The sequence below is a fragment of the Arachis hypogaea genome, chromosome 11, assembly GCF_003086295.3.
Source record: "Arachis hypogaea cultivar Tifrunner chromosome 11, arahy.Tifrunner.gnm2.J5K5, whole genome shotgun sequence".
NCBI lineage: Eukaryota > Viridiplantae > Streptophyta > Magnoliopsida > Fabales > Fabaceae > Arachis > Arachis hypogaea.
In genome coordinates, this window is record NC_092046.1 from 54,996,908 (window position 1) to 55,015,205 (window position 18,298).

The window sequence follows — 18,298 nt, forward strand, 5'->3', positions numbered from 1 at the left end:
CCATCCTCTGAGCCATTCCTGTCTTATAATATCTGAAAACACTTAACACACATATCAAGGCATCTAATGGTAATAAGAGAGGATTAATAATAAGCAAATATAAGATCAAAGAAGCATGTTTTCAATCAAAACACATAATTAGGAAGGAAATATAAAACCATGCAAATAGTATGAATAAGTGGGTAAAGAGTTAATAAAAATCACTCAATTGAGTACAAGATAAACCATAAAATAGTGGTTTATCAGCATCCCCTGCAGAAATTTCAACCCACGCATAAATGTCAGCAACGCGTACGCGTGGGGATGAAAATCGGCATAAAGAGTAAATTAAACAGAGAGTTGTGTGGCCATGGTGCTGGAGTCACACGGGCAGTCACGCGTACGCATGACTGATACTCAGGCGTCAGAATGCATTTTTCGCCACCCATGTGCACCCGTGGGTGATGCTTATGCGTTGTATGCCATTTCAGTTTTCACGCTTACGCGTGATACATGCGCGCGCGTCGCACCCTGTTTTTCATTTCTTACTTCTTTCTTCTCTCATTTCTCCTTCTTTCTTCCTCCTTTCTTACTTTCTTCTCCTTCATTTCTTTAACTTCTCATCCTTCTTCACTTTCATTCTATTTTACTTAATTTATTTACATACTTTCATTCATTGCATTTTTAATTATGTGCCTGTTTTTCTTTTCTTTTCTAAGTTTATTATTTTTCCATTGGTGTTACATGTTCTTATTCAACTGTTGCATCCTTTCTTGAATTATTTTGGTACTTTATGACTTGTCTTATATTGTTGGGCATTATTATTCATAGGTTAATACTAATTTTTTATGACACTTGTATTCCATTTGCATTGATATGCACTTATATTGTCTTTCATGACCCACACCCTCTTCCCCATTGTTGCAACTTTTGCACTATTGATATGCCATTTGCTTCTACTATTTTCTCACTTGCATGCTGTAGCTACCATGTAATTGAGACTCTCATTATTTGGCATTAACCCACCCATAATTTTTTTGTTTTCTTATCTTTATTTCTGGGTTACCTTTCTTCTTTTTCCTCTTCTTTCAGGATGGCCACCAAGAAGGGAACGGAAAAGCTTTTCAATGGGACAACGAACAAGTCCATCTGCATAATCTATAGAGAAAAGTATCAGTTGTAACAACCCGTCCACTTGCACATCTTAGCATGCACCGAGGACGGTGCAATCTTTAGGTGTGGGGAGGTTGATACCAACTTCCGTGGGTTAGTTATTTCCTATTTCAACACCAATGTTTAATTTTTCTTGTTAAATTATTTGTTGCATTTGCATGTTTGATTGCATGTTTGTTTGATTTTGTGCATGTTCTTCTACCACTACTTGGTTGGAGTGAGAAGTTCTTTTTCAAGACCCTTTTTATAGTATTTCACTAATTTAAATTAAAACTTTTTTTGTTAAACTTGTTTGAAGATTTTAATTTGGAACATGGTTTTTGAGCTAAGAACACACAACCTGTGAGATTTTGAGCTTAATTATATGGTTACATTATTTAACCATGAATTTTATTCTTGTATGTTTTCTTCTCTATGATTGCAATCTATGGTTTGTTCCATTCTATATGTCCATTGTTTAGTGTATATTCATGCATACATATGATTGAGGCCATCATTTGTTATTAGCTCACTTATCCCAAATAGCCCACCATTTCATTTACCTTTACTTGCCACTTTGAGCCTTTTTAATTCCCATTTGTTCTTTATATTACCACATCACTAGCCTTAAGCGGAAAAATAATTAATTACCCGATTTGAATCTTTGGTTAGCTTAAGATAGTATGTGTCAACTAAGTGTGGGAAATGTGGGAACTTGGGTTGATGAGAATGTGTTGTGTTTTTACTGACAAATATTGGAAATTTGGGTGCTTACTCATGTAAAATCAGAAAAACCATATACATTGATATATTATGTTTTCATTTATGATAAATAAAAAAAAAAACAAAAAAAAAGAGAAAAAAAAAAGAAATAAATGAGTAGGGGATAAAATCACCCCAATGCTAAGTTCAATAAAAAGATCAATGCACATGTGATGGAATTAAAAATTGATGCATGAGTATGTGAAATATATAAAAGTGTTGGGTAGCTAGGCATGATTTTAGAATTATATAGAGTATGTGTGTGTGTGTGTGTTAGGTGAGAATTTAGGTTAGTCAAAGATTCAAAGTATAACACACTTGGCCATACATGTATCCTCACCCTTAACTTAGCCCCATTACAACCTTAAAAAGCCCTCATGATGTTTGCATTTGAACATTAAATATTTGTTGATTAGTTAGATGAAGAACAAAGTTTTAGAAAGCATGACTAGAGGAGATTAGAGTGAATTAACCCTAGACACTTGAGCGATTAGAGTGCATATACACTTCCAGTGAGGGTTCAATGCTTGATTCTGTGTTCCCGGCTTTCATGAGCAATCTTCTTACAAGTTTACTTGTCTCTTATTGTGTGATTTGAATTAGGGGAATCTGATTTATGTTTGTCTTGGATAATTTGTTTACTTTTAACCAAGTAGGTAGGAGTATTTTTGCATGTAGTTGCATTTATATAGATAGGTTGCATTTCATATTTTCTACCATTCCTCTTCACTCCTTTATAGCTTCTCTTGAACTTAGCATGATAACATGCTAATATTTAAGTGTGGGGAGATTTGATGCACCACTATTTTGTGGTACATCTTGTGCTTAATTGAGTGGATTTTATACACTATTCTCACACTTATTCATAGAATTCGCATGTTTTACATTTTCCTTCATAATTTTGTGCTATGATTGAAAACATACTTCTTTGGCCTTAAATTTGCTATGTTTAATCCTCTCTTATTACCATTCGATGCTGTGATATGTTTGTTAAGTGCTTTCAGGGTTGATAGGATAGGAATGGCTTAGAGGATAGAAAGGAAGCATACAAAAGTGGAAGGAATACAAGAAATTGAAGGAATTACTAAGCAGTCAAGCCTGACCTCTTCGTACTAAATCGATCATAACTTGAGCTACAGAGGTCTGAATGATGCGGTTCCAGTTGCGTTAGAAAGCTAACATCCGGGGCTTCGAAATGATATATGCATTTTGCCATAGTTGCCATGCTGTTAGGCAACGCGCACCCGTGATATACGCGTACGCATGACACGGGCAGAAGACCATCGACGCGTACGCATGATGTACGCGTACGTGTGACATGCGCCACGTGCAGAAATTGCAGAAGACACTGGGAGCGATTTCTAGGTTGTTTTTGGCCCAGTTTCAAGCCTGAAAAACACAGATTAGAGGCTGCAGAGTGGGGAATCATTCATTCATTCATACAACATTCATTCACATAATTTTATATTTTAGATGTAGTTTTCTGGAGAGAGAGGCTCTCTCCTCTCTCTAGGTTTTAGGATTCTTAGGTTTAGCTATTTTCAATTTTATATTTCTACTCTATTTCAATTTAGTTTCTCTTCTACTCTTATTTATTCTACTACTCTAGTTTATCTATCTTCTCTTGTTGATTTATTGATTCTCCAATTTAGTTTATGAATTCTCATGTTATATTTGATTTTCTATTTAATACAATTTGAGGTATTTCATATTTATAATTGCTTTCTTCAATTTATGTTATTGATGCTTGTAATTGGTTGTTTGGATTTTATTATCTCTTATTACTTTTCTATGCTTTTATGTTGTGCCTTCCAAGTGTTTGAGAAAATGCTTGGTTGGATTTTAGTGTAGATTTCTCTCCTCTTGGCTTTGGTTGAGTAATTGGAGACTCTTGAGTTATCAAACTCCTTTTTTGATTGATAGTTGAAAGTTGCTAGTTGATTTGGATCCCTCTAAAGCTAGTCTTTCCTTAGGAGTTGACTAGGACTTGAGGAAGCAAATTGATTTATCCACTTGACTTTCCTTCATAATTAGAGGTTAACTAAGTGGGAGCAATGGACAATTCTCATCACAATTGATAAGGATAACTAGGATAGGATGTCTAGTTCTCATACCTTGCCAAGAGCTTTTCTAGTTGTTAGTTTATTCTCTTGTCATTTACTTTCCTTGTTTCTTAAACTCAAAACCCAAAAAGATACAACCCCATAACAAATAGTAATATACCTCCCTGCAATTCCTTGAGAGACGACCCGAGGTTTAATACTTCGGTTAGTTTTATTGGGTTTGCTTTAGTGACAAACAAATTTTTTGTATGAAAGGATTCTTTGTTGGTTTAGAAACTATACTAGCAACGAGGATTTATTGTGAATTCTTTACTAGCAAAAATCCGTTCATCAATGAGCTCATGACCGTCCAACTTAAGGACGTAAAAGAAAAGTGCTAGGTGGAAGACACCCCACCACGGTATGATCGTCCTTGTATATGCTTTCTTGCTTCTAGCCTTAGATTCTTTGTGAATTTTGTGCTTCTAGATGTTGTTGAGCCTGTTTAGATATGCTAGGTTTTGTTGATTTTGCTAGATTGTTGTGGTATTCATTAGGATTTCATTCATCTTGGCAAATTTTATTGTATTGGTTGTGTTGAAGAAAATGCTTCATCTTGAGTATTGTATGATTTTGTGAGTGTTTTCTTAAACTATCTAGCTGAATGAATGCCAAGAATGCATTAAATTGCCTTTTTTCTATGTTGTGAAAAAAAATGGCATCCACGCGCAAGCGTGCTATACGCGTACGTGTCGGCGTGGTTTCACAACTCCTGGTACTAAAACCCGAGAGTTGTACTCATTTTGTGCCAAAGGCACAGCGGCGACCCACGCGTAAGCGTGGGCAACGCCTACACGTCCCTTGCCTTTACGCATACCCACGCGTAAGCGTGGGCGACGCGTATACGTCAGTTGTGTATTTTGAACTCTCTGGTACAAAAATCCGAGAGTTATGCCCACTTTATGCCTACTTTGTGCCAGGCGACCCACGCGTGAGCGTGGGCGACGCGTGCGCGTCGATTGCCATTTTGAGATCCACGCATATGCGTGCTAGGCGCGTACGCGTCGCTTGTGCTGCACGCCATTCGTGGTACAAAAACCTGAGAGTTAGGCCTACTTTGTGCCAACTCTGTGCCCAAGGCACAACTCTGCCCATGCGTATGTGCTTCTGACGCGTACGCACCCCTCTCGTACGCGTGGTGTGCGTGCACACGTCAATTACTCGACGCAATTTAAACCTGCGCGCCCCTCTTTCTTTCTTTACTTCATTTAATTCTTCCATCTTCATTCTTCCATTACCTTCCCCCTTCTTCTTCCATCTTCCACCACTCTTCTCTCTGGCCACTCTACCGGCGACCATCTCTACCCACCAGCACCTCCGGCGGCTCCATAATTTCTTTTCCTCTCCTCTCATATTTTCAACCCACACTCCACCTTGCTTTCTATCCCTTCTCAAGGTTCTACTTCTACTTCTTCTTCTCTTTTGTCTTCTTTTAAATTTTCCTCTTCTAATTGTATTTAGTTGCATGTTCTTCTTGTATTTGCTTACTCTCTTGCTTTCCCTATTAGTTGCATAATGTTATTACTTGGTTCTTGCTTGTTTGCTTTCTTTCTTTTCTTATTTTTTCATGGATGTTGAACTTTGAGCTTTACCTTGCTTTGATAGATCCTTTTGTTATTTCTTGATGACTTTGTGACTATGTGGTGTTATGTTGTTGTTTGATATTTCATTTGGGGTTCCACATGATTGATTTCTTTCTACTTACTCATTGCTTGGATATTGCACACCAAGTGTTTGGTGAAATGCACCTACACCATTTTGGTTCAATTTAACCCTATGCTCTCAACTTAGTGCTTCTTCTTCATACACTTGCCCCTTTCTAAGTGGATTGAGCCTATTTTGTTTTATCTTTGTCATTCTTATACTCATCTACCATGACTTGCTTCATTATTAATAATGCTCGAGTTTATCCTTCTCATGCCTTATTGTATGCTTTACTCACTCTTGCATCCCATGCCAAGTGTTGTGACCCATGATTCTATAATTGTCTTGATCACATGTTACAGTTGTCATGTCCTCAAGACACACCATCCCTTTTGGGCATCACTTTTCACTTGCATGATATTTTTCATAAGTTGATTCTTTAGGTTTAATGTTGCCCCATTTTCCTTCCTTTTTCAGGATGGCCACCAAGAAAGGCAAGGGAAGGCGTCAAAGAAACCGGCCACAAAAAGGACACCCCAAAAGTCAACCTCCAAGGTGCACCCTACACTAGGAGCTAAACTCCTCTCAAAGAAGGCAATCACTCTTATTGATGAAAATGAGAAGAGCAATCCAGCAAGGGACTCCACAAGGTTCCCCAACCGCTGCTGCGAGCTCGTGTTCCCCGCCATGGTTGAGAAGAACTATCATTCCGAGCACCTACTCGCTCCTCCGGACCACATTGCTCATTATGTGATGCCCCGCATTGAGCGGCGAGGATGGGAGTTTCTCATGAGAAGACCACAAGAAGCCAACCTCTCGTGGGTGGTAGTGTTTTACACCAATTACCACCTCCATTCTCTTCAGTCAGTATACGTGCGCCGGAAGCAAGTCCCGATTTTAGAAGAGGCTATTCAGCGAGTGCTCAATGTTTTACCGGTACCGGAGGAAATGGATGGTTACCAAGAGGTCCTACATCGGCGGAATGAGTTTGGGTTTGATTGGGACTCAATTCTTCAAGTCATTGCCGAGCCAGAGACATTTTGGACCCAAGGACGACTCTAGATGCGGCCCAAGTGCATTGATGCACGCCACCTCACTGTGGAGGCTAGAGCTCGGGCCCAGATCCTATCTCACTATGTGCTGCCTAGCACCCATAAGTCGTCCTTCACGGCGGAACTCGCCCTCCTTGTTTGGTAAGTACTCACGGAAAGGCCAGTCAACATTCCTCTCCTCATCCGACAAGCGATGAGTCGAGTCCATGCCAAAGGTAATTTACCATTTTCTGCGTTGGTATCCAATTTAGTTGCTGCCACTGGTGTTCCTTGCGAGGCTACGGACGTGAAAGCTACGATTCCGGCAAAGGGCGATGTCGTCCCAAGCGGGAAATATCTTCAGCCTTCCATGGACACCCCGAGCCTTGACATGACCCCTCCATCCACCGTTCCTACCACCTCATCTGCACCACCACAAAGATCCACCCACCAACGGCTTGAGGATCTCCACAAGAAGATGGATAGATATGAACGGCGGAACCAATGCCGATTTGCTTATATAAAGAAGCTTTTGAGTTTTGTGACCCCATCTATGAAGGAACTAGAGATCTCCACATCCACATCGAACCTAAGTGACGGTAGTGATCATGAAGGGGATAGTGGAAGTTCCGGTCCCGATCGCCCCTTGCACCTTGCTAGTAGCACGGAGGACCATGCTAATTCTTAAGTATGGGGAGGTCGTTCGACCAATCTCCGTGGGTAATAATCTCCTCCTTTCAACATCTATGGACTTCAATTCTCTTTTGTTTGTTAAATAGGACACATTGCATATTTAGTTAGTTTTTGTTTTGATTAGGACCACTTGGTTAGGGTAATAACCTCCTTTTCCTAGAAAATATGTTTTTAGGGCACCCTACCAATTTTGAATTTTTTTTTGCGATAAACTTTGTTGAAGAATGTATTTTGGAACATGGTTATTGAGTTAAGAACACAAGCATGTGAGCTTTGAGCCAATTGTGTGGTTATATCTTATAACCACTTTTTCCCATTCTTGTGTGCATTGTTCTCTTTCTATGATTGCAATCCTTGCTTTGTCTGATTCTATATATCCATTATTTTGTGTATTAATGCATTTATATGATTGAGGCCATCATTTCAATAGTCAATTTCCCAAAGAACCTTAACCCTTTTATCTACCATTGCCAACCAATTTTGAGCCCATGATAAACCCCTTTTTTGTTCTTAAATTTAGCACATCAATACCCCTAAGTGAAAAATAATGAATGTCCCTGAATTTGGATCTTTGATTAGCTCAAGCGAGTGAGGATGTGTGTCATTCAAATGGGAGGAGATAAGTGGGAACTTGGGTAGATGTAAAGGTATGTTTTTTGTAATTGTAATGGAAAATTCTGGGAATTGGGAACATACTCGTGTATTGAATGATTGAACCATATGGATTGGCACTTTTGTACATAAAACTTCCAAAAAGGGGACAAGCAAAGAAAAACAAAAGAAAAGGAATGTAAAGAAAAAGAAATAGAAAAATAAAAGAAACAAAAACATAGAAAAAGAAGCAATAAAAAGGGGACAAATTTCCCCAAGGCGAAGCCAATGATAACCAATGGATATGGGTTGTGAACCAAAGAGAAATGCATGAGCATGTGAAAAAGTGAATAAATGGGTAGCTAGGTTGTGTATTAGGATTGCATAGGTTGTTGTATGTGTCAGGTGAGAGTCTAGGCTAATCAAAGATACAAATTTTAAGCTCACTTGGCCTTACATGTATCTTTACCCTTATCCTAACCCCATTACAACCTATGAATAAGACCTTATGATACTTGAATGCATGCATTGAATAATTGTTGATTGTTAGATGAAAGACAAATCTTGGAAAGCATGATTAGAGGAGGATTGAGTGACGAACCCTATACACTTGAGCGAATAGAGCAGATACACTTCCGGTGAGGGTTCGAGGCTCAACTTCTTGTTCCTGGCTTTCACAAGCGTTCGTCTTGCAAGTTATATGCACTTCATTTTGATGTTCGAATTGGTAGGATTAGTGTCACCTTAGCCCTATGTGCTCATATATGTTCTTGGAGGATAGATTCACCCTTGACCAAGTAAATAGATGCACTTGCATTAGTTGCATTTCATAAACCCCTTTCTCCTATGTCCTTTGGTCTTTTTATTTTTTGCATGAAGACATGCTTGGTTTAAGTGTAGAAAAGTTTGATAAACCCCAATTTTGTGGTTTATCTTGTGTTGATTTTAGGGGATTTTGTCAATACTTTCTGCACTTATCCATATAAAATGCATGGTTCTGTGTTTCCTTCCTTATTTTGCCTCATGATTGAAAACATGCTTATTTGACCCTAAAAATGCTATATTTTAATTTCTTCTATTACCATTCGATGCCGTGATGCATTTGTTAAGTGATTTCAGAGTTTACAGGGCAATATTGGTCTAGAAGATGGAAAGGAAGCATGCAAAAGGGGAAGGAACATGAAAATTAGAGCTTTCGAGCTTAAGCAGTGATGCGTACACGTGCCTTGCGCGTACGTGTGGATGCATGCTACTGGGAATCGGCGTGCAAAGTCTGCGCATTCACATGGATTGGAAAGCTCATCGATGTGCACGCGTGACTGACGCGTACGCGTGGCACTCAGCACGTGACCTCATTAATGAACTCGTGGCTGACGATTTCTGAGGCTCTCCAGGCCCAATTCCAAGCTGATTCTGGATGGAAAAGACCCAGGAGTTGTAGGGGGAAAGGGGGGATCATTCATTACACACTTAGACACAATTTTAGCTAGAGTTTTTTGGTTCTTATTCTTCTAGAGAGAGAAATTCCTATTCCTCTCTAGATCTAGTTTGATTTGGTCTTCCATTGTTGAATTTCTGAATAGGGTTTTGTTAATTTCTAGTTTTGATTACTTAATTTGAATTCTCTAGTATAATTTTTCTTAGATTTTGTGTTGAATTTATGTTATCTTGTTATTTCCCAATTTCTTCTCACTTTATGAATTTTATGGATCTTGAATTTCTATGAATACATTGATGTTTTCCATGATTATTAGTGTTGTTTGAGTTGTTCTTCATTGATAATTGTTAGTGGGTCCTTATAATTTCCAATTTATTTGCAATTTTGAAAATGTCTTTTGTTAGTGCATCCCATGTGTTTAATGAAATGTTTCCTTTTATTATGGAGTAGTTTTCTTTACTCTTAGCTTAGGCTATGAGAATCGGGTGACCTTGAGTCATTGGGTCTCATTGAATTAGTGATTGGAGAATCCTTGGTGGTCAAGTTGATACCCATTGACACTAACCCACTACTAATCTAATTAGTAGATAGGTTGAGACTTATGGGTTGAGATTGATCAAGCCACTTGACGTACCTCAAGCTTAGGAGTAGATATTACGTACTTAAAGCTCTTGGAGGTAGACTTATATATACTTGTAGTGATAGTGAGTTTGGTTCCTCATAATTGTCAAGATATGGTTGTAGACAAGGATGGTGACCCCAATTCCTATGCTTAGCCAAGAGTTCCTTTTATGATTCATACTTGAAAACCAAAAATCTCAATTGCTTAGCTCTTGTTTTAGCTAATTGCTTGATTCTAGAGTAGAAATAGATTATATACTCTCTTGTTAGATTGAATTTGCTCACTCCTTGCTTTAGTTACTTGATTTAGTTTCTTGCACTTTAAGGTTCCTTGCATGATAAGTTTAGTAGTTTAAATTTGTGATCATGACTTCTAACCCCGGATTTCTAACCAATGTTAATGCACATGTTTGCCCATTCCTTGTGAGATGACCCGAGGTTTGAATACTTCGGTTTACTTTTATTGGAGTGAAACTTTGTGACAACCAATCTTTTAAAATTTTATTCGAGGATCAACTATCGGTTTGGACTATACTATTAACGAAATCATTTTGTGAAATTCTGGACCAGTATAAATCTCTTGCTATCAAAGAGCCACATGCTTATGGTAAATCTTCATGGCAACAACATCCTCCAATCTCTCATGGCTACAATCCACCCCATGATGTGCCCAATTATAATCCAAACCCTCGACATTGTTATCAACCTCACTCACAAGCCCCCTACCACCATTCACCTCCATATGATCCTAACTCATACACACTATACCAACCACCATATGAACCATACCTAGAACCACCACATTCCCAACACCGATACTCCCAAGAACCACAATTTTCCTACACACCACCTCAAGACTTTCACCAAGATGAACCACCTTCTAACTACAATACCCTTCCCTCAAACAATGAACCCTCTCTTCCCACACCACCTCTTAACAATGCCATCATTCTAGAACAAAGAGATCTTAGATCTCTTATCCTAATGCAAGAAGAGGAGAAGGACAAGAAGTTCAAGGAGCTACTGATGCGTGAGCATCTTTCCTATCTTTTTCTAGTGAATTTGCATCTAAATTGTTGAATTTAATAAATAATTAATTATATTTTAGCCACTATGGATGCTATTTTGAGTTTTGTGCAATACTGTTTATTTTAGGTAGCATTCGGCAGGATTTGATGGGGTTTCTGCAGCACAAGAATCAAAGGAGATGGTAGTGAGGAGCGACGCGCACGCGTGCCTGACGCGTGCGCGTGTTTTGGAAGTATCCATGGCGACGTGTTCGCGTGACTGACACGTACGCGTAATTTGAAGATTTGCTCAGCGACGCGTGCGCGTGACTGACGCGTACGTGTGACTCGCGAAAAAAGACCATTAACGCATGCGCGTGACCGACGCGTACGCGTGACATGCGCAACGTGCAAAAATCGCAGAAAGACGCTGGGGGTAATTTCTAGGCTGTTTTGACCCAGTTTCCAGCCCAGAAAACACATATTAGAAGCTGCAAAATGGACAAATCAAGTGGTCCCCACCCATCAGATGATGACTTGTTAATTAATTTGAATTTAAATTCAAATTTGATTTTTAAATAGGAAAGGATATTATTTTGATTTTAATTTTAGAAATTTGATTTTTAAATTATTAGGATTAGTTATAAAAGGGGATTCAGATCCATCAGATTGGAACTCAGTACATTTTTTACCTGAATCGTTATTTTCTACTTTGAACCATGAGCAACTAATCCTCCATTGTTAAGGTTAGGAGCTCTGTCTATTTCTATGGATTGATTTTATTGCTTTTTCTATTTTAATTTATGTATGGATTTATAATTTAAGAATTGTTTTCGCTCTTTATTTTATGAATTTGGGTGAAACGGAAGTATGACCCTCTTTCTATTTGAGTTCTTGTATAACTTGGAAAAGCTCTTTACCTGAACAACAGCTTGAAAACATATTCTCTTAAATTTTAATTATCTGGATTTAACGGGATACGTGACATATAATCCTTTTATTTTTAGGTAATTAGAGTTTTTGTGGCATATAAATTGGAATTTGATCATCACTCTCTAAATGGAATTAATTGACCAATGAATTGGCTGTTGATGAATTTTAGAGGAAACTAGAAAGGTCTAAGGAATTAGGGTCTAGTCACATATAGTTTGCCATAAATTAAATCCTACATGATTAAAATAGTTAGTAAGAAAAATAATTCCAGAAAAATAGGTAACTCTGAAGCCTTAACTATCTTCTCCATATTTTCTTCCCAAAGTATTTACTTGCCTTTCTTCAATATTCTTTATATTGTTTAATGTCTTTTATATTGCATCTCAACACTATTTTCTGTTTGTCTAACTAATCCTATCAAACACTATTGTTGCTTAATCCATCAATCCTCGTGGGATCAACCCTTACTCACGTAAGGTATTACTTGGTACGACCCGGTGCACTTGCCGGTAAGTTAGTGGGTTACAAATACCGCACCAAATTTTTGGCGCCGTTGCCGGGGATTGACTGTGATTAACAACTATTAGTTGTTTGATTGTTTAGATTAGGCGTTTTAATATTAATTTTTTTTAAATATTGTTTTATTATTTTTTGAAAAAAAAATTTAAATAAAACTAACAATTTTCCTTGTTTTCTTTTTTTTTTTACGTTAACACTCCACCTTCCCCTTGTTTCGTTTTTTTAGTTTCTTTAACTTTAATTTTTATTTATTATTTTTTTCGTTAGCCTTCTCCCATCCCCTGTTTCTTTCTTTTGCTTTTATTTTATTGTTTAGTTTTAATATATACATGAAATAAAAAAAAAGAGGCTTTCGTTTTTTTATTATTATTATTTATTCCTCTTTTAATATTTCATTTTTTTAGGTGCCTCTGCTCTAGTTTTAATTAAATTTGTCTTTTCTTAATTTCTCAAATTAAATTTGGTGTTTTCTAATTAGTTTTATTTTAAAATTTTTATTTTAATTTTTAGAATTTTTTTCTTTCTTTTTTGTTCGCCTGTTTACCACATGGTGCGTTTAATTCTGTTTGGTGTTTTGTGCTAAGAAAAAAACAATGGAGAGAGATCACATGGGTTACTACTCCCACCCAAGTAGTAATTCATATGATTGTGGATGGAGGAACTACCCGAATTTTGGTTGGCAAAGTCAAAACCAAAGAAACTTCAATGCTCCATGTTCCAACTATCAAGAACCACCATCTCCATATTCATATCAAGAACCACCACCTCTCTATCCATATCAAGAACCATCCTCTTTTTATACTTATCAAGAACCATCACCTCCTCCTTATTCATCTCAAATACCATCAGATCTTGAGCTTCTCATGAAAGAATTCTTACATGATATAAAGACAAGTGTCAAAAATGTAGAGAAGCATGTGCAGTCGATTATCAAATCACAGAAAGAGGAGCAAGCAAATTCCTTCCCAAGAGATATAATACAAGATCCTATAGAAGAAAGTGAGGAAATCAATCAAAAGAGTTCATACTCCAGTGAACTAGAGAACTTTCCATCCTCACACATGGAAGAAGAGGAAGATGCAAAAACAAAGGAGGAAGATGCACCCACAAAGGAGGAAGATGCACAACCTCCCATGCCCTTGGTAAGCAATGAAGAAGAGATTGAATTAGAAGACATCTACCAAGTGGAAGAGGTTGAAATTGAGGAAGCTTACAAAGAAGTGGAAGAATTCAAAGAAGAACACAAGGGAGTTGAGCTTGCAATACCTCTCCCAAAGCCATCACCATCTAATACAACATTCAAGTGGGTAAAATTCCTACCTTTAACCTTTACATTCCCACTTGAATATGGGCTACTGGAGACGAATGGTCAACTTAGAGCTCTTTGTGGCATTAAGAGTGAGAGGAAGATGGTTAGTGGTAAGAGTTGTCAAGCAAGGTTCAATATGGTTGCATGCTCCAAATTGAAGTGCAAGGATTGGTGTAGAGCTCAATTGAATGGGTCTAGAAGGTTGTTTGGATGTTTCTGTGAGAATTCAGATCAATTGCCACCTGGTGGGAACAATGGTGATCCACAAGAAGACGGGTGTAAAAGCAAGGTTTGGGACCCTGGAATTCATTCTCACAATCAACACTATTGGGGCCTTGTCACTTGCTTCAACTTGCACGAAGGAGTTATGCGCCTAGTTTGGAATCCCAGTGGCCATTGGATTAACAAACATTGGTGGAGATTCATGGATCAGTACAAGCACAAGCCACCATGACAAGGAGCTCACCACATGTCCAACTTAAGGACTTTAACTAAAAGTGCTAGGTGGGAGACAACCCACCGTGGTGTGATCATTCCTTTTCATTCTTAGCTTTATTTTGTTTTATTTTTATTAGTAGTAGTTTTCATACTTATTTGATTTTTATTAAGTTCTTACTAATTTTATGATCATGCAGCTATTTTATCACAGGAACCGAACACCTCAGGCTAAAAAAAAAACACATGCGACGCGCAAGCATCGCTGACGCGTACGCGTCATATGGGTGTGCGTGAAAAAAAATAAAGTGAACAGAGAGTTGCGCGTGCGCGCGGCTGGCTTCGCGGGAATCGCACAAAACCCAAGGCACGCGGACGCGTGCCTGACGCTGAAGCGTCATTAAGGAAATTTGCAACTCACGCGTACGCGTGCCGTACGCATACGCGTCGCCTTCGCCGCCCAGTTTTAATTTTCTTTCTCTCTCTCCCAATCCTAATTCCCTCTTGTTCTTTTATCCTTTTATTTTTCTTTTCTCATAATATCTGTCTCTTTTTATTTTCAGTTCTTCTTTGCTTGAGGACAAGCAAACATTTAAGTTTGGTGTTGACGCTTCGCTTAAGGATTTTCTGTCTATTCCGATGGCACCAAAAGGGAGGCGAATAATCTTCACTGAGGAGCACAACCTGGAGAATAAAATGACCGCTCAGATAACTAAGGTGGTTGAGTTTCTTTCATTTTTATTCCCTCCGGCTTTTATTATGTATGTTCTGGTTTTCTGCTATTTCACTTTGTTTGCTGCATGATCCTTTATTAGTAGATTCATAGGTTATAGTTTAATTTTTCTGTTAAGTGCTGTAATTCTGAAAGATGTCTCATGTATTGCCCACTAAGCTTGAAATCAAAAAGAAAGAAGAACAGATGTAGTGCATGAGAATTTGAGTTTAATTTTTAGAGTAGTCTCACTTACTTAGATGTGGTGGTATTTTCTGTGATTCTGAATGAATGCTTGAATAGTGCATATTTTTTATAGTGAAGTTTATGAATGTTAAAATTGTTGGCTCTTGAAAGAATGATGAAAAAGAGAAATGTTATTGATAATCTGAAAAATCATAAAATTGATTCTTGAAGCAAGAAAAAGCAGTGAAAAACACAAAGCTTGTGAAAAAAATAAAATAAAATAACGAAAAAGAAAAAAAAAGCAAGCAGAAAAAGCCAATAACCCTTTAAACTAAAAGGCAAAGGGTAAAAAGGATCAAAGACTTTGAGCATTAATGGATAGGAGGGCCCAAAGGAATAAAATCCTGGCCTAAGCGGCTAAATCAAGCTGTCCCTAACCATGTGCTTGTGGCGTGAAGGTGTCAAGTGAAAAGCTTGAGACTGAGCGGTTAAAGTCGTGATCCAAAGCAAAAAGAGTGTGCTTAAGAACTCTGGGCACCTCTAACTGGGGACTCTAGCAAAGCTGAGTCACAATCTGAAAAGGTTCACCCAGTTATGTGTCTGTGGCATTTATGTATCCGGTGGTAATACTGGAAAACAAAATGTTTAGGGTCACGGCCAAGACTCATAAAGTAGCTGTGTTCAAGAATCAACATGTTGAACTAGGAGAATCAATAACACTATCTAAATTCTGAGTTCCTATGGATGCCAATCATTCTGAACTTCAAAGGATAAAGTGAGATGCCAAAACTATTCAGGATTGCAGTTGTAAACCCCACTATAAGAAGAGACATGAGCTTAATCGAACTCTCGTTCTCATGCAAATTCACATCCTAAGCTTATATTAGTTTTGGTTGCTTGAGGACAAGCAACAGTTTAAGTTTGGTGTTGTGATGTGTAAGCATCTTTCCTATCGTTTCCAAGTGAATTTGCATCTAAATTGTTGAATTTAATAAAGAATTAATTATATTTTAGCCACTATGGATGCTATTTTGAGTTTTGTGCAATACTATTTATTTTAGGTAGCATTCGGCTGGATTTATTTAATGGAGTTTCTGCAGCACAAGAATCAAAGGAGATGGCAGCGAGGAGCGACGTGCACGCGTGCCTGACGCGTGCGCGTGATTTGGAAGTATCCATGGCAACACGTGCGCGTGACTGACGCGTACGCGTGACTCACGGAAAAAGACCATTGACGCGTGCACGTGACCGACGCGTACGCGTGACATGCGCAACGTGCAAAAATCGCAGAAAGACGCTGGGGGCGATTTCTGGGCTGTTTTGACCCAGTTTCCAGCCCAGAAAACACAGATTAGAAGCTGCAGAATGGACAAATCAAGTGGTCCCCACCCATCAGCTGAAGACTTGTTAATTAATTCGAATTTAAATTCAAATTTGATTTTTAAATAGAAAAATATATTATTTTAATTTTAATTTTAGAAATTTGATTTTTAAATTATTAGGATTAGTTATAAAAGGGGATTCAGATCCATCAGATTGGAACTCAGTACATTTTTTACTTGAATCCTTATTTTCTACTTTGAACCATGAGCAACTAATCCTCCATTGTTAAGGTTAGGAGCTCTGTCTATTTCTATGGATTGATTTTATTGATTTTTCTATTTTAATTTATGTATGAATTTATAATTTAAGAATTGTTTTCGCTCTTTATTTTATGAATTTGGGTGGAACAGAAGTATGACCTTCTTTCTATTTGAGTTCTTGTATAACTTGGAAAAGCTCTTTACTTGAACAACAGCTTGAAAACATATTCTCCTAAATTTTAATTATCTGGATTTAACGGGATACATGACATATAATCCTTTTATTTTTAGGTAATTAGAGTTTTTGTGGCATATAACTGGAATTTGATCATCACCCTCTAATTGAAATTAATTGACCAAGGAATTGGCTGTTGATGAATTTTAGAGGAGACTAGGAAGGTCTAAAGAATTAGGGTCTAGTCACATATAGTTTGCCATAAATTAAATCCTACATGATTAAAATAGTTAGTAAGAAAAATAATTCCAGAAAAATAGATAACTCTGAAGCCTTAACTATCTTCTCCATATTTTCTTCCCAAAGTATTTACTTGCCTTTCTTTAATATTCTTTATATTGTTTAATGTCTTTTATATTGCATCTCAACACAATTTTCTGTTTGTCTAACTAATCCTATCAAACACTATTATTGCTTAATCCATCAATCCTCGTGGGATCGACCCTTACTCACGTAAGGTATTACTTGGTACGACCCGGTGCACTTTCCGGTAAGTTAGTGGGTTACAAATACTGCACTAGCTACAAGCCAAGATTGCTACCGTGGCAGAAGCCGTTAGCAACATTGTCTTATCCCGCCTAAGCCTATACGATCAAGGCACTGCCATTGTTGAATGTGGAGAAGCAACCAAAGAGCTTAGTAAGGGAGTGAACTTGAAGCCTCAAGGTGAAGAAGAGGAGTTAAAGCAAGAAGTGCAACAAGAGGAGGAGGTAGAGATAATGGAACCAAAGGAAGGAATGGTTGGAAATTTAGGAGATGTTGAGTGCAAAGAGGAATCTCAAGTTGAAGAGCCTTCTTCCATAGAATTTGAAGTTGGTGTTGAGGAGAATAGTGCACTACCTCCAAGGCATACTATGAGTGAAGAATTGGAAGAAGTGTTTCGGTGCACGAAATTGTGATCCCTGGTAATGGCTCCAAAAACTTGGTGCTCTAATCTTAATTCATAATTTGTCACAACTTCGATACAACTAACCAGCAAGTGCACTGGGTCGTCCAATTAATAAAACCTTATGTGAGTAAGGGTCGATCCCACGGAGATTGTTGGTATGAAGCAAGCTATGGTCATCTTGTAAATCTCAGTCAGGTGGATATCAAATGGTTATGGAGTTTTCGAATAATAATAATAAATAAACAGAAAATAAAGATAGAAATACTTATGTAATTCATTGGTGAGAATTTCAGATAAGCGTATAGAGATGCTTTCGTTCCTCTGAACCTCTGCTTTCCTGCTGTCTTCATCCAATCATTCCTACTCCTTTCCATGGCAAGCTTTCTGTAAGGCATCACCGTTGTCAATGGCTACATCCCATCCTCTCTGTGAAAAAGGTCCAAATGCTCTGTCACGGCACGGCTAAACATCTGGAGG